This window comes from Lepidochelys kempii, chromosome 16 (assembly GCF_965140285.1).
Source record: "Lepidochelys kempii isolate rLepKem1 chromosome 16, rLepKem1.hap1, whole genome shotgun sequence".
NCBI classification, from domain to species: domain Eukaryota; kingdom Metazoa; phylum Chordata; order Testudines; family Cheloniidae; genus Lepidochelys; species Lepidochelys kempii.
Window position 1 is genome coordinate 19529731 of NC_136395.1, and position 25333 is coordinate 19555063.

The 25333-nt window shown below is 40.5% G+C and overlaps 2 protein-coding genes across 18 annotated transcripts in view; one reads left to right on the forward strand and one right to left on the reverse strand.

Moving 5' to 3' along the window:
- The window catches only part of TSC1 (TSC complex subunit 1), a 58497-nt gene extending 45644 nt beyond the window's left edge, over positions 1–12853 (reverse strand). For 2 of the 11 annotated variants that reach the window (XM_073313821.2, XM_073313822.2), the window contains exons 1-3: positions 12563–12852; positions 3754–3816; positions 174–2634 (exon numbers count right to left, since the gene is read on the reverse strand). The gene's annotated coding sequence lies outside the window, so the exon portion shown is untranslated. The other 9 variants (XM_073313825.2, XM_078849047.1, XM_073313826.2 and 6 more) reach the window with 9 other exon arrangements.
- Positions 1–25333, forward strand: part of GFI1B (growth factor independent 1B transcriptional repressor) — a 528613-nt gene that overhangs the window by 492661 nt on the left and 10619 nt on the right. For 3 of the 7 annotated variants that reach the window (XM_073313860.2, XM_073313866.2, XM_073313865.2), the window contains exon 1: positions 19799–19888. The exons of 2 other annotated variants lie outside the window; for them this stretch is intronic. The gene's annotated coding sequence lies outside the window, so the exon portion shown is untranslated. Of the gene's footprint in view, positions 1–19798; positions 19889–19995; positions 20042–23979; positions 24133–25333 lie in introns of those variants that run through there. 2 more of the 7 variants (XM_073313862.2, XM_073313861.2) reach the window with 2 other exon arrangements.

Here is a 25333-nt window from a genome sequence, read left to right on the forward strand (position 1 = left end):
ACTTCGGGGGGGGGGGGGGGGGAAGAGGGAGAACCACCTCTGCCTTCTAGCGTAATGTATTCTTAAAGGAAATCTGTAGAAGGTCCCTTTAATCTCACTTGTGAATCAAAAAACATGTTAAATCATCAGCAGTATGTAAACTTTAAAGTTATAAGTTTCCCCTCTTTTTCTACCTTGAAGGACTAAACTTTGATGTTTTCATTTCAGTTATTCAAGCTTCTGGGCAACCTCCTTCCTGGTCCTTCAAGGAAAAATATGGTATAAAGCCATTTAAAACATTTACTAGATCACCAAATCTCAGATAAGTTAGTTCTTGCTGAATAAGCAACTATTACCAATTATCTCTTTCTGTGATAGAAAGACAAGCCTTTATCAAGTAACCACAGAGAGCCTCGTTTTAGTCTTACCACAATAATCTGCATTTTGCAAATACTGAAATCTAGGCTGAATAGTTGAAACCAGTTACCGTGGCTGTAGCCAAGCAAACTGGACACTTGCCATCGTCTGGTTTTGATGTCAGCTTTACATTGCAGTGCTGACAGCTTGACATTCTGAATGCAAGCATCACAACTCTCTAATTCCAAGTGAGAACCAGTGTTAACAAGTCTCACTTTAGAAGTTATTCTATAATCGACCTTTACACCCAAATTGGAAAGGCAACTATTGATTTTATAGTATGAACAATCTAGAAAATAAATCCCAGTAGATAAGAGTTAGAACTGTGCTAAACAAGGAACATATCACATATGTATATAAAATAAACAAAACATGGAAATCACCTGGTTAATCTGGAGCAGAGAAATAAGACTCTTTAAGTTGTACTTTTTTCCCCCAAGAGTTACTAGTAAAGCGTTAAAATGGATTAGCTTTATTATTTTAGAACAAGGGCTAGTTGCTCAATAAAGACAAGGTTAACTTAGAAATCAGAAAGGGTCAGCCTTTGCAGATGCAAAGATAATTTGCTGAAGCACTCCATGAGCTTTACCTAGGGGAGATAAGAGGGGCAGCTCTAAGTAAATTATGGTTAATCCCCTCCCCCCATAGCGCACTAAGGTCAACAATATCAGGAGGCGGCAAAGGACTTCTGTTTAAGTTCAAGTGATCTAAAACAGAAGGGAGTTCGTGTGGCACCTTAGAGACTAACAAAATCTAAAAAAGTATCTCCATACTACCACTCAAATACGGCTCTCCCCAGAGGTACTGAACTGTATTAGAGAGCACGTCATTTAAAGAGCCTGAAGCTCAGTACACAGATCTTGAGTGAAAGGTTCCTTAAAGAATGTAAAGTATGAAGCAAATGTTTGCTTAGGAACACCACATTTTTAGAAAGCCTAGAAGAAAACTTATTTAGTACAATTTCTAATTTGAGAAGAGTGTGCTAGTAGCACACAAAAGGAATAACCAAAAGATTTTAAGAATGCATACCAGCTGGTCAATGGAAAAGTAGAGACAAATGCAATTTAGTGAAGAGGCAGCTTGGTAAATAACTAAGAAGGGCAATGTCTTATTGATCCTAACCTAGATATGCACAGAAAACTCTCATTCACATTGGAGTGTTTGCCCATAAAAAAAAAGGACAGGATGAGGCTTAATTTGACTCTAGAGTCTACTTGAAGTGTGTCTGTTATAACAGGTGTCAACTATTTAAATCTTCTGCACATAGATGGGATAGCAAATGTCTCAAATTGTAAAGAATCCCTTTTCAATCAGGTAGCATCCAGAGTTATCAATTGTGACAAATACAACCTGATAAAAGTTTGGTAAATCGCTCCCAATAAAAGTCTTCTATGTGCAATTTTTATTAGTCTCTAACATTTTATAAAGAAAATTCATTTTCCAATCTCTTTCAAGTAAATAACTTGACTGACAATGAGATCTTCTAATCACCTTTAATTCTGATATTCTTAACTCAGATATGTTCAATGAAAAACAAAGATACAACCATTATCTTGCAGCAAGGGTAAGCAAACTTAATTTTTAAACACTGCTTTAATTAAATACTGTAAGCAAAACTCAATACACAAATCAGAAAATTCTAACTTATAGTTCCCACAGTAACCAGAACCTCCCTGGCCTGCCTGTATTTGTATTAAGTTGTGCTGCTCAGTGTGTGACTTACTACATGCAGTAAAGCCAAGTAACAGCAGCTGTAGTAACCATAACTGAATTTCCTGATAACAGCTGCTATGTGGCTACATTGCATGTATTAAAACACAAATTTAACAGCATACAGTAATACTAAGTACAGGATAGCAGAATTCTGGTCACTGTGGGAACCATTGCCTTGAATTTCCTGATTTGTGCATTTAAAGTTTCACTCATCATATTGCATTAAAACAGATTCTGAAAATGAAGTGCATTTGCTGTTGTAAAAAAGAGAGTGTTTGAAAACTGCAAGTATCTCAAGTGTATATGTCCTGGAACAAGGAGACCAAATCCTTCACTTTGATTCAAATCCTCCAACATTCATTGTGAAAATGCCTATCTTAAACATTTAATCCTGTCTCATTCCCAAATACAAAGGTAATGAGAGTGTGCATGGGTCTACAGGATGAAGTCCAAACTACTGTTGTGGCATCTTTCTTTACTCTTTGCTTCCAGCATTGGGAACAGCTAAGTGTTATGCCCGCTCTTCTGAAAAGAAAAATATTAAATGCCAATTTCAAGACATGAACACAACCCACCAAATGGATACAAGTAATAAAGTAAAGGCTACAACCCCCATTATGGTAGGTGCTGCTATACAGTCATTGTAAAAATTGGTCAGGGACCAGCAAAACCAAACTCTCCAAGCTCCAGAAAGATAGTCACACAGGCTTAAACTTCTATATTTGAAAAGTCCTAGATTCATGGAAACTGAATGATTTCAATGCATTACTTCACCATCACACAAACTTTTGGAAAGAGTGTTTGGAAAGGATGGGGGGGTGGGGAGGAGGAGGAGGAGGAAATGGATCGATACTCAGAGCTTCAACAGGAATTCCGAGAACCCCTTAGAGTGGGAAGAGAAGGACTTAAGCCAAAAATTTCTGCAGATTTCAGGCTTTCATTTTTTAAAAGTTAAATTCCTAGCTTTTATGTTTGCAAATAAAACCAGCTGTAGTGCCATCTTCCTAAACCTGCTAGGATGGCTCCGGTGACTACTGCTGTTCGTAGCTTTACCAAGAAACAGTATGAAGATAACAAAACTCCGGACAGTTTCAGTGCCAATATTCAGAATGTTGTGAGCAGTAATGAATCAAGAATTTTCACACTCTTAACACTACTTGGGAAAGCTATGAACAGAGACAGGCACTTGAGTTATTCAAGGAGAAGGAATGAAAAAAAAAAAAAAGGTTGAGAAACAGTGGTGACAACCCTGCCTTCACAGCAGCCAGGAACTTAGCAGTAGGAAGACAAGACAGAAACCTCCTCCCTTCTAGCAGCTAGGGAAGGGCTTTAGATAAGATGCTTACTAGTCACAACCTGATGCAAATGATGGAGTTTCCCTCCTTCCAGCAGCGTCCAGGGACAGCACACTTACCAGCAGCTGACGTGGCAGAAGGGCCTTGGTGTCTCACTAGGCTTTCCCCCACCAATAATCTCACTGGTGAGGGCCCTACCCTTTGTATTTACCTCTGGCTAGTAGGTTTTGGACAAATTTTACAAGTCCTGAACTGTTCTCCCCCCCTCAGAAGTCCTCCCTCAAAATCAGGTTTGAAATACAACAGAGCGTGCAGGGGAAGCTTTTAACTGCTATTGGGTATGCTGTACCTGTTCTGTGGACAAGTAGGACTTCAGTTTCCAGTGCTGTCAATCTGGCACCTTTCATGATCACTGAATTGAAAAAAGGATAGAGAGGTTAGCATATGCTACCATTAACACTGTTATAAAGCAGTTGAAAAAGCCTGCTGTTATGTTTCACTGCAGTTTTGTCGTTCCTGCATTACAACATCAGCCCCCAATTTGAGTAACAACCAAATAAGTTGCATGGTTACTTCTTCTGGTTCTTGATAGCTTAAAGCCACAAGAGAATCAACAAAATGTTGGCTTCCACATTCATATTTGTGCTTAATGGTATGAATTTACAAAATCTGCTATGAAGAGACGTTTTTTAGTGTATACCTTTAATAAACACAAGATTTTTGTATTTAAACATTCCCCTAGAGAATCATGAACCAGAGAAGAAGCAGAGAAGAGGACTTTAGACAGAAGTGAAGAGGACCATTTCATTTTGCTGTCCAAATTGAGCAAGATACAAAACTAAAATTAAAACTGTAGAAAATAAAAGATTAAAATTCAGTTTTGTCTACAGTGTTAGTAACAGAATCAAGGACTTTAAATAAACATGTTTTATGTTGACAGGATTGCTTCAAAAAAAAAAAAAAAGGAAGCTGTACTTTTTTTATATACATACATATATATAAAAATAAACACACTTGCGCATCTCAAGATGATTCATTACAGAAAATAATTCCATTCACACACCTAAACTTTTGGGCCATTTCTATTACTTGGACACACTGCTATGAGTTAGCTGGGGGTTGTAGGGCAGTCTCTGACATTTATAAGATCATATAATTATTAAGCCTGACACTTCAATGATTCTCATGCTCAGTACCTTTACTGATAAGTTGTGTTTTAAAACGTGAGCTGGGTTTATCCAGTTCACGGGTGAAGCCATGGACACACCAGATACCCTACTGAGGGACTGTCACAATACAGCTGCCTGGCCTTGCATAGAATCGCAAAAGTTAGAAAAGGAGAAAGATTTAGACCACTGAGTCAATCCCTATACAAGCAATAAGCACAGGCCCCTCAAAGGGGAGCGATATCACTTGATCCTCTGAAGAAAAAGGTTTTTGGTGTAACTGGGTAGAGTGGCAGCCAAGAAGTTATATTTATACACCTTCAAAAGAGGTGCTTTTGAAAAGTTATTATGCACGTGGGCTTGATTTTGTATGGGGAGGTGAGAGGGGTTATTTCTTAGCACATATAGAGCAATTTATACAGTAGAAATGATGTAGGTTAACTTATGATGTATTTCAGTTTTCCAATTAACTGACTTAGAAATACCATTTCTTCTTCCAGTGAATCTCATTACTCGTTTAGTTTACTTAAGTTTTTGCCTGTCATTCTCAGGATGGACAGTGAGGAAAAATACACATTCATGTGTAGGAACAAAGACAAGATTAACAAAGTGATAACCACTGACCATTCCCAACAGAAGAAAGACAGAAGTGTGAAGAGTAAGAGGAAAATGGTTGCAAGTTCAAAGTTGGCAACTTAGTTGTTTTTGCAAGAGCTATATCTTTCGCAACAAACTATCCAATAATGTTCCAATAATCTATGTTACTAGCATGGCTAGAGCATACACACTTTGCTCTTCCCTTTAGCAATAAAACTTTAATTCAGTCTTCAGCAGTCATGGCTGGACAGTCAAAGTGAAATGTCACAGTCCATTTATAAACAAGCAGTGTTATGTTCAGAGTCCTTCAATAGTCAAATGTTTCAAATGTAAAAGCTATCCCCTCACACAGTCTGACTGTTAGGCTCTGACTGACGATTCCAACTGGGATCAATAGCAAGACTTCCAATGGAAGATACTTAACAGGAGACTATTAACACCTGTTTCAAATTCTCATCAGCAGCTTGTTTTCAAGTGTTTTCCAAAGCAGATGGGTGGTTCTTTATTTTTACAGGGATTGGACCACACGAGCATCCAGAGTGTGCCAAAGTTAAAATGTGAGCCTTTGGGAAAGGGACTGCATTTTATTAAGGCAACTGAGATATGAAGGAGAGAGAGGAATAAAACACACAATCCTTTATTAAAAAAAGGAAACAAAAAACAAAACACAAAAAAACAGCTAGCCCGCTCTCTAGCCTACGTTCAAGAGACTTAATGCACTGGCCTTTCACTTCAGCAACTGCATTCAACCTGAATAGACCACAAGTGGGTTAGTCTCAAACTCCCCTCTGAGTAGGTCTACACCTCTAAGTTTGACAGTTAAAACCTTCACCTGAGACATCCACATTTTTAATAGGCATACTACACATCAGGATTGAGGTACATTGGCATAACTGTATGGGAGAAAACTGCTTGCCTGCAAGCAGCATGGTCTACAACCAAGCAGCCCGTTCCTTGATTTCCGTGGCCACTATCTGCAAGATTATATAATGGAGTTAGAGAGCTTGATGCCTCAATTGTTTTTTGGGATATGGAATCTGCCAAACATAGGATGCTGGTGAATCCATTCCAGAACAATAGTGAAGTAAAGTTATTATTTCACAACTATTTGGTTGCCTAAATTAACAGAATTGGTGATCTAAGTCATTACTAGTGCACATATCCACATCAAAACAGTGACAAGCGACACCTATTTTGAGACCAAGAGGCCAAAAACAGAAGGGGCGTAAGTTCTAGCCTACTCTTTTACTCTATATGGACTTGTCTACATTGTCCTTTTTCTTCTGATCTCCCTCTGTCATACCACCAAGGCAGGTACACCTACAGTAGGGTTTCCACTACTGTAGACAGAGTGTAGACTTTCATTTAAAAAAAAAAGCATCCTCTATAAATGCTCAGAATAGGTCTAGATGAAAGTGGTAATAACACCAACAGCAGCTCCTCACTAGTGTGCTTGCTATCATTAGAGCATGTGAAGCTATATTGGTGTTAGTATACCAGTGGGAAATTAAGAAAAATGCCCATGTAGGAAAAGCAGATACGTCTCTCAAGCACAAGGTTCCACAACACAATGAGAGGAGTGTGGGGAAGCATTGTTGGTGATGTACCTGTTCTGCAGATAAATGAATGTCAAACTTTTAGGGTGTCAATCTGTTTAAATTTAGTCTTCACAAAACCTGACAAAGATGAGGAGGATAGTAAAGAACATGGCTGTTCTATCAGAGATGTAGTTATCTAAAAGAATTACTCGGTTCCCTAACTAATTAAACCCTGGAGTGACCTTGTGCCAGTAAATGCAGAATATTCCTACAAGACATGTCAGTCAGTGGATTGTACATTATTACTGCTCTATTTTTATAGAAGTACTAACAATCTTCACTCCAATAAGCTGATTTTTTTAAACACGTGTAAAAACATTCTAAATAAAAGTTTCAAATTTATACTGTACAGCATCTTGCAACCCGATCTGATATATTGCTGAAGTTAAATGAAAACAGCAAGTAACACAATGCCATGAACTAAAAACGTTTAAGGCAAATTAAATACTTTGCCGACACAGGGTTTCAAATGAATTATTTGTTGATATAGTCTTAAGCTGTCAATTGTGGCTTTCTGATCAACCTGGTCTATGATGCTCACTGTAAGACAAAGGAACTCATATTTCCACATCACTCTTGAAGACTAAGCTACAAGTTGTCCTCTAATAATTAAATCAATTTTAAAGTCAATTTTGGGAAAGTATTTAACATCTATAAGGAGGCAATGTGTTCCAATGAAAAACACAGGTTTGGAAGATGTATACCCATTCCTGTCCAAAGACCTGTTGTATAATCTTCTGCAAAAAACACAGACATCACTTGAGTTTCTCTTCTGTAAGGTGGGGAATACAGATACTTAACCCTACTATGTAAAACACAGAAATCTTCAGATGAAGACTATCATAGCTGTTTGGTATTATTATATCCAACTAGGATTTGGAATATTGTCAGTAGTAAACCAGCTCTCCATCTGACCCTTGTACTAATGTGAAGAAAAGTCACTTCCTTCATCGCCGTTTACACTGTGCACAAGACAGACTGAAAACAAAATTCCTTATTTCCCAGTTTGCATGTTGCATGTTCTCAGTCCCCTATTAGAGACAGTAAATTCAGCAAGATACTGTCAGTGCTTGGAGTTGGCAGGATGACAATGGTGAATCAATAACTTTTCTTCCAGTTTATCACTAGGTATTTTAGCCCCTAGTATTTATACCTTTTTTGTGGCTAATTTTAATATCTTCTACAAGGAAAGTCAAGATCCCTTGGTTGGGTATTAAAAAAAAGAAAAGAAGAAATGAACTTGTTTAAGTGTTTACACACACACACAAGTTCATCCCCTCCCATTGAAAAATTAGAAATAGCTATAGCAAATTATCCTAATCTTACATTCAGGAGCTTTCACAAAAGAGAATCTTATTAAATGAGTCAAAGCAGTAGGACTAAAGAATTGGCCTACAGAGAAAGAGGGAGAAGCCAGGAAACCTCAATTATGGGACCTATAAACGATGTGTTCTTTTCAAGGTGCAGTTTGCCCACAAGTCATTGTAACCAGTCAAGGAACAATAGACTGAGGCCAGAAGGGAAAGGGTAAACAAAGCATCTGTACAGTGAAAGAGATAATGGGATCTCTCTGTAGGGTACAGGACTTCCACACACATTTTTGTCAAGAGAAAATTTTCTTCTGTTGTGAGCTTTTATCCCAAGCAGAAGAAAGGAACACACATTTCCTCCATAAAGGTAATACCACTTCCTATAGTAATACAGATTCAGACAAGTGAGGCACTTTTTCTATTGCTGACATCAGTATTTCACCCCACTTGCCATGACTTTACGTTTGGTGGGGGGGAGGGAGAAGAGGCCAACAAATTGTTTCAAGATGCACCCCATAAGGGGGACTAAATGTTACCAAACACAGAAACGCTTCAACAGCACATGACATCCACTAACACCCTGGACTCTTCACAATCAGGAATTAGACTTGGCTATGGTACGACAAACCTTCAGGCTCATACTACTCCACCTAATTAGTATTTTAGGCAGACACCACAAAGTGCTGCTTAACCAGCATTAGCGGACAATGGGAGTGAGTGGTGGTGTAATCACTCGTTTCAATGAGAACTCAGAAATTGATAAGCAATTGCTCCTCATCCTCAGCAGCACTTACATACAGTCCCAAAAGGATCAATCCTGTCTCCTCTCGCTTGAGATACAAGACTTCCGAGAGCCTATGTGTCACCATGGGTTCTACTGCCATCAATATCCTAACAGTGCCCATTTGTACACTTCCTTTTCAGGTAAGACTATCATCATTGCCACAAAGATAATGGATGAAATAAGTGACAATGAAAAACAGTAACTCAACTCAGAAGAGAGTAATGCTTGTATGGAGAGAGAAGCACTGAACAGCTAACCAAAGCACTGACCACACACTCTACAACTACATGGGCTCTCCAACTGTCAAAACAGTAATTACCCTAAGGCCATGCAAAGTTCATCTTTTCCCTCTGGCTGCAGAAAGTAGCAAAAGATATCCTTCCACTCCCAGACTTACAAAGCTGCACTGTTTCCTCTCAGACCTAGCAACTATGATGCACACATTTGTCTAGTCTTAACCAACACCACTATGTAGCTGGGATTACAACAGTCCAAACAATAACTCCAGCATGTTATAATATGTGGCAGCCTGCATTTCAATAGAATTAGCCACTAGTAACACATCACACATCTCCTCTGCCCTGTTCACTTTCAAGTCCAATGTAAGCTGCCAATTCTAGTTACTTACCAACTACTGAGTTAAAATCATAGTTACCTAGCCTGTCCATTTTCATCTACCTTTTTGCAAAAGGTTACCCTCAACAGGAAGGAAGAAAAAAGAAAAAAAATCAAGGTTAAACAGACAAATCCTAGGACTGTAAGAGCAGAGTCCAATTCAGTGTTTTTTATGCTTCTCTTGAAATTGTGTTTTGTGCCAAGATACTATGCTAATTGCTTCCCTACAAATACCTGACAGAGGAAAAAAAGAAGAAAATTAAAAAAGCACGTCAGGAAAGGGGGTGGGGGGTGGGAATGAAGCTTGGTAGGGCTGATACTCTTTGGCTCTTTGATAGAAGCCATGGACTTACTGCTAATAAGCCATTACTAACCTGAAAGAGAATTTTTTATTTTAGCTCTGCTTACAAGACTCAAAATAGATTACTTAAAAAAAGGAACAGAGTGATCCATTTTACTATACTACTTTTATTAAATAGTAAATACCTTGTCAGATCCCTTAGGTAAACTAACAGGCAAGGGAAGGGCTCTACACTCCACAGAGATATATAAGCATCAGGCCTCTCCTAAATCTTGAGAACAAATTTTTGTCAACAACAGTACTCTTGGCACATGTTCACTGAACTGGGCTGCAACTACCCTGCTCTTGAATATAGTGCAAGACAGATAAGGTAACTAGTCTGGTTAGACTAAGCATTTTAACTCCCATAGAAATTAAGGAAAATACTTGATACTCTCTGGGTTGCATGTAAGGTAAGAAAGAAAACAGTGCAGATACACAAGGCATACCAAAGGCAAACATTTGCCTTTCTAAATACAGCTGTTCTGGTTCCGGTAATCCCACTGACTATATTAAACTAAATGACCTAGTTTGTGGCCACTACATTGTGAATTCTATCCTAAGCCATTATAATACCCCTTTAAAAAGCCATACACCTGGCTGCTACATATCATACAAATCCCACAGTCCCCCAAGGACACCATTAGAGGCTGTTGTGTTTACTCATTTGACTTGCTGACTTGTCATTGTTGAAGGCATATTTTCTGATTGTTTTCTATGGTAGAACATTCAGTTCCTGTAAAGACCAGCGTCAGTGATCAGATACTCCATTTGCAACATGAGGTGAACAAGATCTTTGATAGTGCAAGACTGCTAGGGTTAGATAAAAAAAAAATCAGCATCCTACTAATCAGCATCAGTTCTAGATCACATATGTATGTTTTAATCCAGAAGTCACTACAGAAACCAAAAGATTGTTTATTAAAATATCTGTAGTTGGACTATACACCACAGATTAAAGCCCTTTAACAAAGAGCAAAGTAGTTTTAGTCAATATAACCCTTAGTTTTTATACTCAAGTGTTAGACACCTTGTCAAAAAAAAGAGAGAATTGAGATTTGCTTTAATTTAAGTGATTTTACCTTATCTACATCAGCTGCTGTAACCATCATATTTTAGTTTAAACAAAACCTGCTTTCTCAATGAAGTCATGTGGGTCTCCTTCGTTGCTCAAAAAAAGTTACAAAACTAACTCTCTCTCTTTTATAAAGCTCTTTTTAATTAATGATTTTAGTGTGCATTTAAACATTACCCAGCAGTGTTTATAATGCAACACCAAAGCCTTGTACTAGTGCACAACAGGAAATGAAATCAACTAAGAACCACAACAAAAAAAAGTGTGTATTCTTACTTATCACAAAAAAGTAAAACAAACTGCATACATTGTGGAAGATCTAATTTTTAGTTCTTTGTTTTCAAATGTCTAAAATATTGTTAGTAACAAACGAATTGAAAAGAGTTATTTGATCTAACAGTATCATTATAATACCACTTCCATTCTGACAAGCTTACAGTGACTTGTACAGAAAATAACTTATAATAATTGTCAGTCTGATCCTATGGCATCCTGAAAACCTTCAATTCTAGCATCTCCTAGGAGGTGCTCAGCATCCAGTTTCAAGAGTTTCAAGTGGTTTTGTACACTCCAGCTGCTTCCAAATCTCCCTGCCAATTTGTGTGGTTTCAGACCCACATGCTCCTTACAGGCCTGTGTTTCTCTCCCTTGTTGACTTGTATGAGACTCTCACAAACAATAAGAGAAAGAGACTGACTGTATTATTCTGCTTCCCCCATACAAATTACATACAAAGTAAACAAAGACAGAAAGAAAAAAAATAATTTGTCTCTACCCTCTTAGATTTAGTCCTTTCAGGTGTTACTTGTAACACTAACAAAATATTTTCAAGCAAAAGTGTGATTTTTTTTAAAAAGTTAATAGTATCCAAACAATTTTTCCATTGACTTGACACATCAGCCATTCCACAAGAGAATGAGAAAATCCTTTATCACCAGAGAAAGAAACTTTTAAAAACTGCTTTAAAATTAATCTCAAAGGAATGAGTCCCCCTTGCAAATGTGTGAGAGTCCTTGGGGTCAGGTCTGGAAATTGCCACTCAGCATTTGAAAGGAAGGTGCAGAGTCTGCTTCCACAGTCAATGCACCAGATGAATAAAACAAAATAGAGAGAGAAACCATCTTAAAAGGAGATGCCCAGAGGAGCCGTGTCTGGGCAGAGTCACATGGGGGAGCTGATGACAAAGACCAGGTTTAACTGGGGGACACAAACAAGGGGGGAGGGGGAAATTACACGTTATTCATCCTCTCTCTTCCCCCCACAACTTCTTTCCTTCCTCTCCTCCTCCCCCATCTATCCCCTCTCCTCACTCCCCCTCCTCATTCCTAACATCTCCCATCCCCTTCTTCTCCCTCATCACCTCCTCTCTCCTATCCCCCATCTATTCCCTCCCTCCTCTCATCTCCCATCCCCTTCTTTCCCCTCCCCCATCTATCCCTCCTCTCCTTCCTCCCCCTCCTCACTCCGAGCATCTCCCATCCCCTTCCCCCATCCCTCCTCTCCTTCCTCCCCCTCCTCACATCTCCCATCCACTTCCCCCTCTATCCCTCCTCTTCTTACTCCCCCTCCTCACTCCCAGCTTCTCTAACGCCCTTTTCTTTCTATCCCTCCCCCTCCTTTCTCTCTCTCACTCTTCCCCAGCTCCCTCCTGGGTGCGGGTCCAGGATACTCACCCCTCCTTCTCTCCAACTCAGCTGTTTACCACTCGGGGCTCCTCTAGCCCACAGGGCGCCGCCATCTTGGCCCTGCCTCCCTCCCTCCTCCCCTCTCCACCCCCAGCCTAGCTAGTCACTCCTCGAATCCCTCCGCTGCAGAAAGTAGTGCGCGGGACCAGCCCCGTCTGCGCGATACGGCGCCGCCTGCCCGCGCCCCGCCCTCGCTGTTTCCTCTGAGCGGCCTCTGTCCCTCGGCGGTCCGCGTTCCAGGCTTGGGATGCCCCGCGCCGAAATGGCGCGGAGTTATCTCAAGAGGGAGCGAAGCGGCCCCAGAGCGGTCTCGTGATTCTGGAGAGGGCCGCAAGAAGCGCCGGCTGAGGATCACGTGATTCGGAGTCTTCGGGAGGGAGTGGGCGGGGCGAGTCAGGCTGGGAGGTAAACAAGGCCTGCTGCCTGTGGGGGCGAGGCAGGATGGCTCTGGTAGTGGGCCTGGACCTGCTGCAGCCTCAGCGCCTAGCACCCAAGGGTGTCTGAGTGCTGAGCTCAGGCAGCTTTCCAGGCAGGCTGTCTGTCATGTTACAGTGCCAAGGGCGCACGCAGCCGCACACAGGAGGTGCCACACAGAGTGGCTCTCGGCAGTTCATTGTGGCACCACCATGGTGACATGCCACGGTAGACACGCAGTCACAACACGCCATGGCCACGCTCAATGAGGCCACCGTTGCGTTGACATCTACAATGAGAAGCCCCAGCCGCACCACGGCAATATTACAGCAATACTCTGCAATACTCTGACACCATGCAATGCAATACTCTGACACCATGTTGCCAGGGTGACAGAAGATGGTGATGCCACTGAAATCCATGGAGTTACACTACATATAAATGTGACCTATGTAGACCTCCCCCTGACCTTCTCAACCAGAATGTGCTCCTATGCAGTGTTGCCAACTCTCAAGACTTTATCACAAGTCTCGCAATATATGTGCCCAGCTCCTGGCATCAATTGGCTCTCAGCTTTCATTGAAAAAAAAAGGATATGTCTAGTCCTCGCGGTTGCAGAGGAAAGCTGGAAAACATGAAGCAAGGCTCAGAAACGGAAAAGTAAATGAAAAGAACCTCAGCACTTACTTTTTTAAAAAGATCTCAAGATTTTTGCCACTTGTGGTTTTGGGGGGCCCTGACTCATGCTTTTTGAATGCTTGAAGTTGGAAGTACTGTTTTGGTGAAGTAATGATCAAACGAGCAGCACATCTCTCTGTTTTCTTGTGTAATGCACCTTTGCAATTTCCATTCATCCACAGATCGTACTGTTACCAGTTTAAAACAGGGATCTAACGAAGCCCCATTTTTATCCTCCTTTTGTCTTCTCTAAGCCATGGTAAATTTCATTTCTGGAAACTCCTGAAATTTTTTTTAGCCATGTAATTCCCATGGAGTGCTGTAATTTTTAACCTTACCATTGCAAATGTACAAAATGGGCTGTCCTAGAATCTATCAGCCAGAGTGCCATTTCAAATTTACATTGCAATGAACAAGCTCCTTCATAGCCCACAAAGAACAAAACTACCTTACTTGTAAAAGTACGTGGAAGGTATAAGAAAGCATATGGCTGTGTGTCAGGGGGCACTATTGAAAACTCACAGCTATCAAAATATTCCGTTCTTTTAGGCTGTCAGTTGCTGTGGTTGCCAGTGTACTTTTAACCTGGGACAAAGAATGCGTTGCAGCACCACCATGTGTAAAAATAATAGTACTGCATATCTGAAAAAGAAACATCCTTGCAACGCTGGCCCAGTTCCACCCCTGATGTAACTCCACGGCCTTCACCAGAGAACAGTGGTGGTCCCACTAAGTTCTGCCCACACCAAGCTCTGCCCACTCAAGATACCAGAATGAGATTAGACTCACAGCAGATTGTGCAGATGTTCAAAATGTGACCACCTGGGTTCAGCTGGACTCCTCAAACTCGGCTCCCCAGCAGTGATACATCCTTGCACAGGCCAGATTAAGGCAAAGACACGATAGACACATACTTAGTGCCACAGTAGCCAGACTCATGGGATACTATGAGAATCTAAGCTTTCATTTAAAAAAAGTTTCTAGGCTCAGGGTTGTGCAGAAAAGCATGAAAACATGATCCGAGGATAACTTTAGGTTTATGTGAAATAATATTTACAAGACAGTATGGAGGCATGCACCATTGTTGCAAAAAATTTACAGGAAAACTCTGAAGTCTGGTATGCTCAAAATGTGATCTACTTTTTACTTTGAGTTAGCAAAGTTCATGCCATTCTTTATATTTTTAATGATCTATACAGTGATGGATTGCAAAATGCTTTATGAGCTGATGTACAAACCTTGCACAGGGATCACTTCACCCCTTGCCAAAATGCAGCAACTGTGGGAAGATGCATAACATTTCACCCCTTCAGGTTTAGAGATTAAGTATATCTTATCCAGTTCAAAGTGCAAGAATTTAGGGCGGAAGAATGAAATTATGTAAAACAGGGGTTCTCCTGCCTTTTAATTTTGTAGACCATTCATGGACCTCTCACCAACCATCTCTTTACCCCGCACCCCAGTCTCCATATAGGTTGGTTCTCAAAAAAGTTTCATTCTGTGGGCTAGCAGGAAGAGTTCTGTGGCTCTCTGGTGATCCACAGGCTACAGATTGTGAACCTCTGGCCTGATTCTGCAACTCATACTAGTAGTCCCTTTGAAGCTAATGAGAATTCTCTCATAAGGGTGGCAAGATAGAGCCTAGGTTCAAGGAAAATAAAAGCAGGATTATAATGCTACTGGTGAGGTATCCGTTGCTCTTTAACTACTGCAGCACTAGATGGCATATGTTACAGCTCTGATTGCTCTCCCTGTGGAACTGAGATCCCTCTGAGCTTGTTTCCGTTGATGTTGCACCTGCAATAGGTCATCCTATTGTAGGGTGAGAAAGAGTTTCTAGATGTGAGCATGTCTCTAACCTAGTCCTGCTTTGTGCATTATAATTAATTTTTATTCCAGTCTGGGCTGAGTGGGCTTTTTTTTCTCTCCCTGCTGTGCTGGGGACATGTTTATTTAATCTTCCTGGAAAAAAGATCTCAAATTAGGCTGAGTTTCAGAAAAGAAATGGAAGCAATTAGTGGTGTTATTCCGCATTGACTTAATTACCATAGTACTACCAGCACAAAAGGAAACCCAGACAAGCTGGGAGGGGTTTGCACATGCTTCTTATTGCTGGACAGACACAAAAAGGAAAGAATAGTGCATAAAGAGTGGTTTTTGTGTGATATAATTAACCTTGCTTAGTCTTATTTACCTACATACTTCAATGATTTGTTTAATTTGCCCATCATGAGCCATCTGAGCATGTGATGTGTATTAAGAGCAGGTAGCAAAACTCAGAATTAAATTGTCCTCAGTGGACAGCACAAATAGTCCTGCCTCCAGTATGCCCCCAGTGTACCATGGGTGAAATTCATCCTTGTGTAAGGAGCCAGCACAAACCTAAGCAGTCTCACTTGAGCCCTCCATGGCAGGCAGCCTGCCTTCCTTCCTCCTAGGTTCTGCAGAGGGTGCTCTACTGGTCCTGGAAATTTCAAGGGGGAACAGATGAGATGGGGAATGAATCAGCTGAAGCAGGGCCAGACAGATATGTATTGTGCCCACATCAGCCCAGTGGAGATCAGAGCAGAAAGAAAATACAGCCCCAAGTGTATCCATAGTGGGAATCCCCCTCAAAGGGTGTGCCTCTGGGGTAGCTGCTGCTGTGGGAGCTCTCTCAATGGGCTTCTCTGCACTGCAAAGTTAACTGGAGTTATGACATGAGAGTTGCCCTGTCCACACACAAAATCCTTCAACTCAAGTTGTGCAGCCCATCAGGGCGTTTCGGGTAAAACCCAAGTGATCACAACTCATCAGCTACTGACATGACCACTCTGTAGGATGGACATAGGCTAGTGTCCTCCAATGTCTTGCCACAATTCCTTGTGTGCCCAGAAAGGACAGACAACTCTCATACGTCACTGGGAAAGAATTCATAGTGTGGCTCAGCTTAATGTGGCACTAAAAACCAAGGGATGTGCCCCCAGAACTCTTAGTACCACACACAAGTGAGTGCAGTTCCAGTGTGGACACAGCAGCTCCAGTGTTATTTCAGCATGGCCACTCTCATTCAAGGTAGGCTAACTTAGGGGGACTAACTCAAGTGTACATACAATTGAGTTAATATGCAGTAAAGACAGCTGCGGCTCTATTGAAGGAAGGGTGATAATAGTTACTCTTTGATCCTCAACTTTCCATGAGGTATAATAGGGATAATAATAATCCTTCCTTCCTCCTGCCCTTTGTCTGTGCTGTGTATTTAGATTGGGGGCAGGGACTGTCTCTTATGTACAGTGCCTAGCACAATGGGGCCCTGATCTTGGTTGGGCCTCTAGGCTGTGTTGGGCTACATATAATAATTAATAAAACAACTGTACCTATTATGTTAATGATCTGATTGTGTGCAATGACATCTCTGCTTTGGGAGATTATGGCAAACTGGGACAGTGGATTGGCTGGTATAAATGTCATAGTTCCAGCTGTACTCCTCCCCATTGGTCACTGAGGCCCAGGAATCTAGCTGTCATCCTTCTAGTGAGCGCTGGACGCTAAACGCTTTGAAGCCTTTGACACCTGATTCAACCAGCTGGGTTTGGTGAGAATTTATTGAGTACATTGCTGGGTTCCCTGCACAGATTGCCCAGCAAACAAAACCTAATAGAGTCATGCCCGATTGGGTGACTGTTTTCCCCAACTACAGTCCCAGAACCAGATTCTAGCCCTAAGTGTGTCATGAAATAACATCTCAACCCTTTCACCAGCCTGTCATCTTTCCCTTTTTTTAATTCCTGCAATTCTCTTCACATAAAATCCCCCTGAAATTCCAGTTCACTTATTGGTTTTCTTTCACAATGCATGTTTTTGTAGGGGAAAATGTAATCCCACAAATGTCTGTGTTTAAGAGGATGCAAATAAGTTTGCCAGCAGAATGCTTTGTGAACAGTTTCTTTCATGCAAAACTCTGCTAGATAAATAAAAATCAAAGGGGGGAATAGGAGGGAGGAGGTAGAGGAGATGCTGCTTCTATAAACAACAAGAATTAATTATCCTTCAACAAAATCACAGATGTGACAGAATCAAAAACCTTAAGATCTGAATCTTTCTGAACTTTGGAGAAGTCTAGATCTAGAGCTAAATGTTGCAACAAAACCTATAGCAACGGCCCTTGCCTTGTCTAGTGTCCTGGTGAAGTAAGGAGTCTGAAGGGCTGGGGGCTGGCTGTGCATTGTAATTTGAGATAGCACCAGCAGATGGCACCACAAATAGAAAACCTCACAAGAACTATCATTAGTAAAGAGACAAGGTAGATGAGGTAATGTCTTTCAGTGGACCAACTTCTGTTGGTGAGAGAGACAAGTTTTTGAGCTACACAGAGCTCTTCCTCTGTGTAGCTTGGAAGCTTGTCTCTCTCACCAACAAAGGTTGGCCCAATAAAAGATATTACTTCACCCACCTTCTCTCTCGATTATCCTGGGACCAATATGGCTATAACAACACTGCATATTATGAGTAGACTCTAAAATACCTGTCACTTATATGTAGTAGTTTTACTTCTTCAGGATGATTGTAACATTGCAACAGGATCTCTTTTAACTGTAAAAGAAATGGTATTGCTTCCTTATACTTGCACCACGTTGAACTGTATAGGACAAAAGGACACGCTGATTTCTGGTGGACTGGTTCTCCAAAAAATAAGGTGTATTTGAAAAGGTTCCTACTGAGCAGCAAAACTCCACTAAGTGAAAGCTTTTCTTTGATGGCATCCATGAGCGTGTTCTGTACTCCATGCATGGATATGCATCTAATCTTAGATTACACTTCTTAAATTGTAAACTCCTTGGGCAGACACCTTGTCTACTCCATGCTCTGTACATTGCTGAGCATGCTGATAGAGCACAACGCTTTGCACATGCTATAATACAAGTGTGTCTCTGATAGGGAAGATCAGAGAGAACAGGAGAAAGTGGAGGACAAGTTTTTATTGGCATGTCATTTGGGGAGATCACATAACTATCAGTGCAGCAAGTGAGGGCACTGTCTAATGATTATTGCAAGTTGCTGGTATTCAGAACTCACAGATTCTGTTCCCAGCTCTCTACAGACTCACTGTGTGATTTTGGGCAAGTCAGTTTACCTCTGTGTGACTAGATTTCCCCATTTGCAAAGTGCCTCACAAAGGTGTTGTGATGTTCAGTTGTTTCATATTGGTAAATTCCTTTGTGATTCTCGGGTGAAGGAAGCTACAGAAGTACAAATTCTTATCTTTACTCTTGAGTGGAAAAGCATATTGGAAAGAGGTCTATTAATTAACTTGCATTTTTCTAAATATATATTTATATAATACATATGTGAATGAAGTATGTGTAATTATTCATATAGATGCTTGTTAATGATCTTGTATTTTTGCTAAATGTATGCGTGTAATGTATATACATATTTATTTTTGTTGCATGTATATACATTACACGCATATAATGTACATTTTGTTGCATATACATATGCATGCAACAAAAATAAATATGTATATACATTACACGCATACATTTAGCAAAAATACAAGATCATTAACAAGCATCTTTTGCAGATATTAGATGGAGGTATCTAATCCTTTTTTCCATGTAGACTGCAGAGGTAAAGATACATTTTGAAATAAAAAAAATCTTGTGTATGTGCATTAAATGGTTTTGTGCATGAGTCTGAAGTGTGTGAGTGTGTGTATGAGAGAGAGTGGTGAGATGTCTGAGAGCTGTGATGTGTAAATGAATGTGTGTACAAATACAGCTTCCTTAACAGCCGTTTCTTTTTTTGTAAAGTCTGTTTGGTACATTATTTCCCTGTGTCATGCACTTTGTCAGTATCACAAAAGACTATTCCAGCAGAAAGCCCCACTGTGTTAAGGGCACTGCTTCTACGGAGCATAGTTGAGCAACATGAATTCTCTTCAAGTTTTCAAAGTCCTGGAAAGTTTTGATAAGCAAATACTATGCAGGCTCTGCTTCTCCATTGGTTGTTTCTTCACCGCCAGATTTTGACACAAATAATCTGATTGAAAAATCAGGGAGGGGAACAGGGGCAAAAAACAGAAAGAAAAAAGGAGAAGTATCTATTTCAGAAGACAGCTACCAAGTGAAAAAGTGGAAGAAAGAGCCACAAAAAGAGAAAGAGAAGACCTCTTGCTGGGGGTCTGTCTGGGGAGATTTCAAGGCTGAGCTTGATTCCTGCAAACCACAGCCCCCCAAACAGGTGATTTTTTTTTTTTACACGTTTACTGACTTTGTTGAATTCATTCCTATGATGTGTCTTCATAAGCTTTTCTTTTTTCTTTTCTTGTGTTTGCAGATATATCCCACCACATGAGTCAGTTACATGTGCTGGGGATTTTTTCAGGATAATAAGGTGCTTAGATAAAATGATCAAACCTTTTAAAAACTGTACATTTATTTAAGTTAAACACATGCACACGGGCATGTGCATGCACACACACTTAAGTAATTAGTAGCAGAGAATGATAACAGCAAAAAAGGTACAGATAAGATATTACTATGCCCTTAAACACCTAGGTCACAACAAGCACCTATAAGCAGAACTCATTTCCAGATGTGCCCCTTTGTATCTCAGCAATGAGAACATATTACATTTTTTCTTTTAATTGATATTTTCATGGGGCCAGATCTTCAGCTTAAGTAAATTCACAAAGCTCCATTCACTTCAATGAAGCTATGTCAGTTTACAACAGTTGAGGATTTGGCCCATATTATTTAGTATTGTTGGCTCCAGTTTACCAATTGATTTAACTTGTTTTTCCCCCTCTTAAATATGTTGATTAATGTGGCATAATTTTTAGCATATGGAATAAGTTTGAACTCCCACCTGACATACAGCCAGATCGGCTCAATGCACTGGTCAGGAGAGTGAACAAATGACAAGCCCACACGATGTGTGAGCCTGTAAATTAAAGGAATATAGGATTTGCTTTACAGTACCTTGTCAAAGCTATTTATCCTTTGACACCCGATCCAATGCCCATTGAAGTCAATGAATCCGCTCCTAATGAACAATCCTGGAATCACTTTTTAAATCCCTTTATTTTTAAAAAATGTATTTAATCCAGATGGGCGAGTATTTCCATCCACATTATGGGCAAAATTTTTATGAAAAATTGCCAGCCCTGGCACAACGTCCATTTGCCCAACCTTACCATGATAATGAAGAACTAATTATATGTTTACCTCTCCACTAAAAACAAGCACAAATTACTCATTCCTAATGAGTAGAATTTTATAAGGCTGGACTAGTGAGTTTAAGTTTTGGTTTAAAAAACTGAAAGTCTTTTTGAATGCTACTTAAGATCCAAAGCGTCAGGAGCCCGTAAAACCTCTTATTTTGTCAGTACTCAAAAAAATTAAAATACATGCGGATGATAGTGAGGTTTCTTCATAATGTAGAATCTTCTGTAAAACAGAGAGTTCTTTATTTTTATAAGGTTTGTGCTTTGGTTTGGTTTTGTTGTTTGTTTTGTTTTGTTTTGCACCAGAATACTGGGAAAAAAACTATAATATCAATTAAAGTTTGTAGGAAGAAGAAAATATTTTCCCCTGGGCTGAACACTTGTACAATGAGCAACCCATCTGAAAATGTATTTTATTTGTAACTCTAAAAGTCTGTTGTGGATTTCCTTCAAACATAGTGAAAAAAGCTTCCTTCATCTTGAGAGTTAACTTTCCAAATTCGGAGATAGAGAGATTTGAATTTCAGGAGTTACAAGGAGATGAAAGTCTGTCTTAGAATGGAACATATGTAACAAATTTAAGGCCTGATTCTGGATGGTGTTGAGTGCCTTCCAGGATTAGGTCCATAGGTTGCAATCCTGAAAACATCTGCTATCGAATGTTTGCTTATTGTTGTGAGTATTCCCCTTGAAGTCAATGGGACTACTCACAGCTGTAAGTGCTTCACTCGGGAGTAAGTGTTTGCAGGATCAGGGTCTAAGCTATGAAGACCATATTTGTCTCTCCATAACAGCAGTCTTCTGACAGGCACAAGAACCCTTTACAGCACTAACAAAGGGCCTGATCCTGCATTTTTTGTGCACTGCAAACTCCAATTCATTTCAGTGCGAGTCAGGGATGCACAAGGAATGTAGGCTCAGGCCCCATGTCTCAGCTCAAACAGAAGTCAGAAACCCCTGAAAATAAGACATTCTAATAGAAGTTCTTGTACATTGAGTGTAACAATGTGACTGCAGTACATCTTACACATTTTTGATTAGATGTCCCTATAAATTCTATTGTCCACCTATCAAAAGTGTCCTAAAGGCTCTAGGAACCTTTGGGATGGAAGGTGTGCTGCAAATATAAGATATTATTGTGAACATTGGCCTAGATTTTCAAAAGGGGCTAGTAACTTTGGGTGCCTCAGTTTTGGGGGTACCAAAGATGCATTAACGGGGCCTGATTTTCAGAAATTGCTGACCACCCACCCTTTGTAAATCAGGACCTTTAAAGGGTCTCAAGTTAGGCACCCAAAAATCAAAAAGTCCAAAATCACTAAATCACGAGCCACTTTTGATCTAAAAATCTAGGAATATTTTTTCCATGCTGCAAGCCAGAATTGTAACTTGGCTACTCTCCCTGGGGCTTCCTCTGGCTGCTTGGAAAATACAGTAGCCAGTTGTGCGTTCTGTAACTGAGCAGTAAACAAGTAACTCTGATAAGTCTGACATTGAATTTACATTCTCTTTTGAACCAAGAAGAAGCCAAAACAGTCACATTTTGAGCCACATCCTTGGCTAATCAGTGAAACCTTTCTTATATGACAGGTTTCAGAGTAACAGCCGTGTTAGTCTGTATTCGCAAAAAGAAAAGGAGTACTTGTGGCACCTTAGAGACTAACCAATTTATTTGAGCATGAGCTTTCGTGAGCTACAGCTCACTTCATCGGATGATCACCATCCAAGGAAGGGATTGTCACCAAAGAGACCAGCAAAAACCAGCTCCCTAAAAGATGGGTTTTAAACTAAAGGTTGAACAAAACTGTGCTGGAAGACTCAGTGGTTGCTTAAGACATAGGGCTGCCAATTTTGGTTGTATGTATTCCTGGAGGTTTCATCACATGACATAATCTTTAATTAAAAATTAATCTTTGATTCCTGGAGACTCCAGGACAATCCTGGAGGGCTGGCAAGCCTATAAAATAATACATGTGTTGTCTGTTTAAGGTGGGGTCCATAGTGCTGGTTTCCCTTGATATCATGGTTAGATATTAGTAGCAGTTGACCACTTGCTACTGATAATCTGTGTTTCAGGGGGAGATAATATTTTTCTCTCACAATCTGTGCTTCCAGCTTTCCTCACATTTGGTCGTGTGAATCACAAATATAATCTGATGCAGTTAATTAACTACACTCTGGGTTCCCAGTTCCTGTTTTCTCTGTAATGTGGGGTGGGGGGAGGGGGACTTCCTTTTGCAACGTTCAGTAGTGCATAAAAGATTGTTAAACTAGGCACAGGCCATTATCTGCCATACAGACACTGAGCCAAATTTGGGTGTCATTTATACTGGTGTAAATCTGGAGTAATTCCATTGATTTCTGTGGAGCTATTCCAGATTTATTCTAGTGAACTGAGAGCAGAATTTGGCCCAGTGTATCTAAATGAAACACTGTGGGCCCAATCTGGCAAACACCCCACCTGGGAAACTCCTATTGACTTCAGTGGCAGTTCTACACACATTGACTTGCAGGACTGGGCCCTGTAACTTTGTGGTGCTTAAAAGAAGCCTCAGTAGGGAGTTATGGGAAAGTAAATAGAACTAGGTAATATGGAGTCATTGCCTGCTAATCAACACTGATGGTTAAAATACGCTGTTCATTTTCAGCTCTATATTGGTCCCCTTCTAACTTTCTAACATAAAAAAAAAATTCTCCTTGTGACCCAAACTTTCACATGTTAATCTCAAGTCACTTGAAATTTTCTTAGTAAAATTTGAAGAAAACCAGGTGAGCCTATTTCAGAGTAAAATCTGACTAGGGCGTTCAAGATTTGGCCTAATAGATGGGTTAAGTGATAGGAGCCCTGGGCCAGATTTACAAAGGTATTTAGGTGCCTAAAGATGAGGATGGGGTGACGTGTGATTTACAAAAGCACCTAAACTAGTTAGGTGCCTAACTCTTATTGACTTAAATGGGACATAGGCACCTAACCTACGTAGACACTTTTGTAAATCACACTAGTCACCCTATTTGCACCTTCCGGCACCTAAATGCTTTTGGAAATCTGTTCCCCTGTCCCTTGCACAAAGCACTAGCCTATACAATTATATTTCAAATACTCTAGGTCAGTTTCTGCACTGGGCCCTGAAGAATGGACTAGATGAACTCAGAGACCTTTCCCATCTCTAGTTGCTGTGTTTCCATGATCCATTCACAACTTTCCCTGGCTGCCCTATCCTGCCTCACTGAGACATTTCAGGTCATTCTTGCTCTACAGGTGCTAGGCTTTTTTCTTTTTTTAGTAAATATGTACATTATGCTTCAACTCCTCTCATGTGGGGGTGGGGTGAGAGGGAAAGGGGGAGAGGAACACTTCCCTGTCAACACAGAGCCAGGATTTACTACAAACTTTCCAGGGTAAAATATACCAGGCTTTGCTTTTACTGCCACTGTACTGAACAAAAAGAAAAGGAGTACTTGTGGCACCTTAGAGGCTAACCAATTTATTTGAGCATGAGCTTTCGTGAGCTACAGCTCACTTCATCGGATGCATACCGTGGAAACTGCAGTTACCTACTACAGGACAGACCTAACAAAGAAAATAACAGAACGCCACTAGCCGTCACCTTCAGCCCCCAACTAAAACCCCTCCAACACATTATTAAGGATCTACAACCTATCCTGAAGGATGACCCAACACTCTCACAAATCTTGGGAGACAGGCCAGTCCTTGCCTACAGACAGCCCCGCAACCTGAAGCAAATACTCACCAACAACCACATACCACACAACAGAACCACTAACCCAGGAACTTATCCTTGCAACAAAACCCGTTGCCAATTGTGCCCACATATCTATTCAGGGGACACCATCACAGGGCCTAATAACATCAGCCACACTATCAGAGGCTCGTTCACCTGCACATCCACCAATGTGATATATGCCATCATGTGCCAGCAATGCCCCTCTGCCATGTACATTGGTCAAACTGGACAGTCTCTACGTAAAAGAATAAATGGACACAAATCAGATGTCAAGAATTATAACATTCATAAACCAGTCGGAGAACACTTCAATCTCTCTGGTCACGCAATCACAGACATGAAGGTCGCTATCTTAAAACAAAAAAACTTCAAATCCAGACTCCAGCGAGAAACTGCTGAATTGGAATTCATTTGCAAATTGGATACTATTAATTTAGGCTTAAATAGAGACTGGGAGTGGCTAAGTCATTATGCAAGGTAGCCTATTTCCTCTTGTTTTTTCCTACCCCCCCCCCCAGATGTTCTGGTTTAACTTGGATTTAAACTTGGAGAGTGGTCAGTTTGGATGAGCTATTACCAGCAGGAGAGTGAGTTTGTGTGTGTATGGGGGTGGGGGGGATGTGAGAAAACCTGGATTTGTGCTGGAAATGGCCCACCTTAATTATCATGCACATTGTAGGGAGAATGGTCACTTTGGATGAGCTATTACCAGCA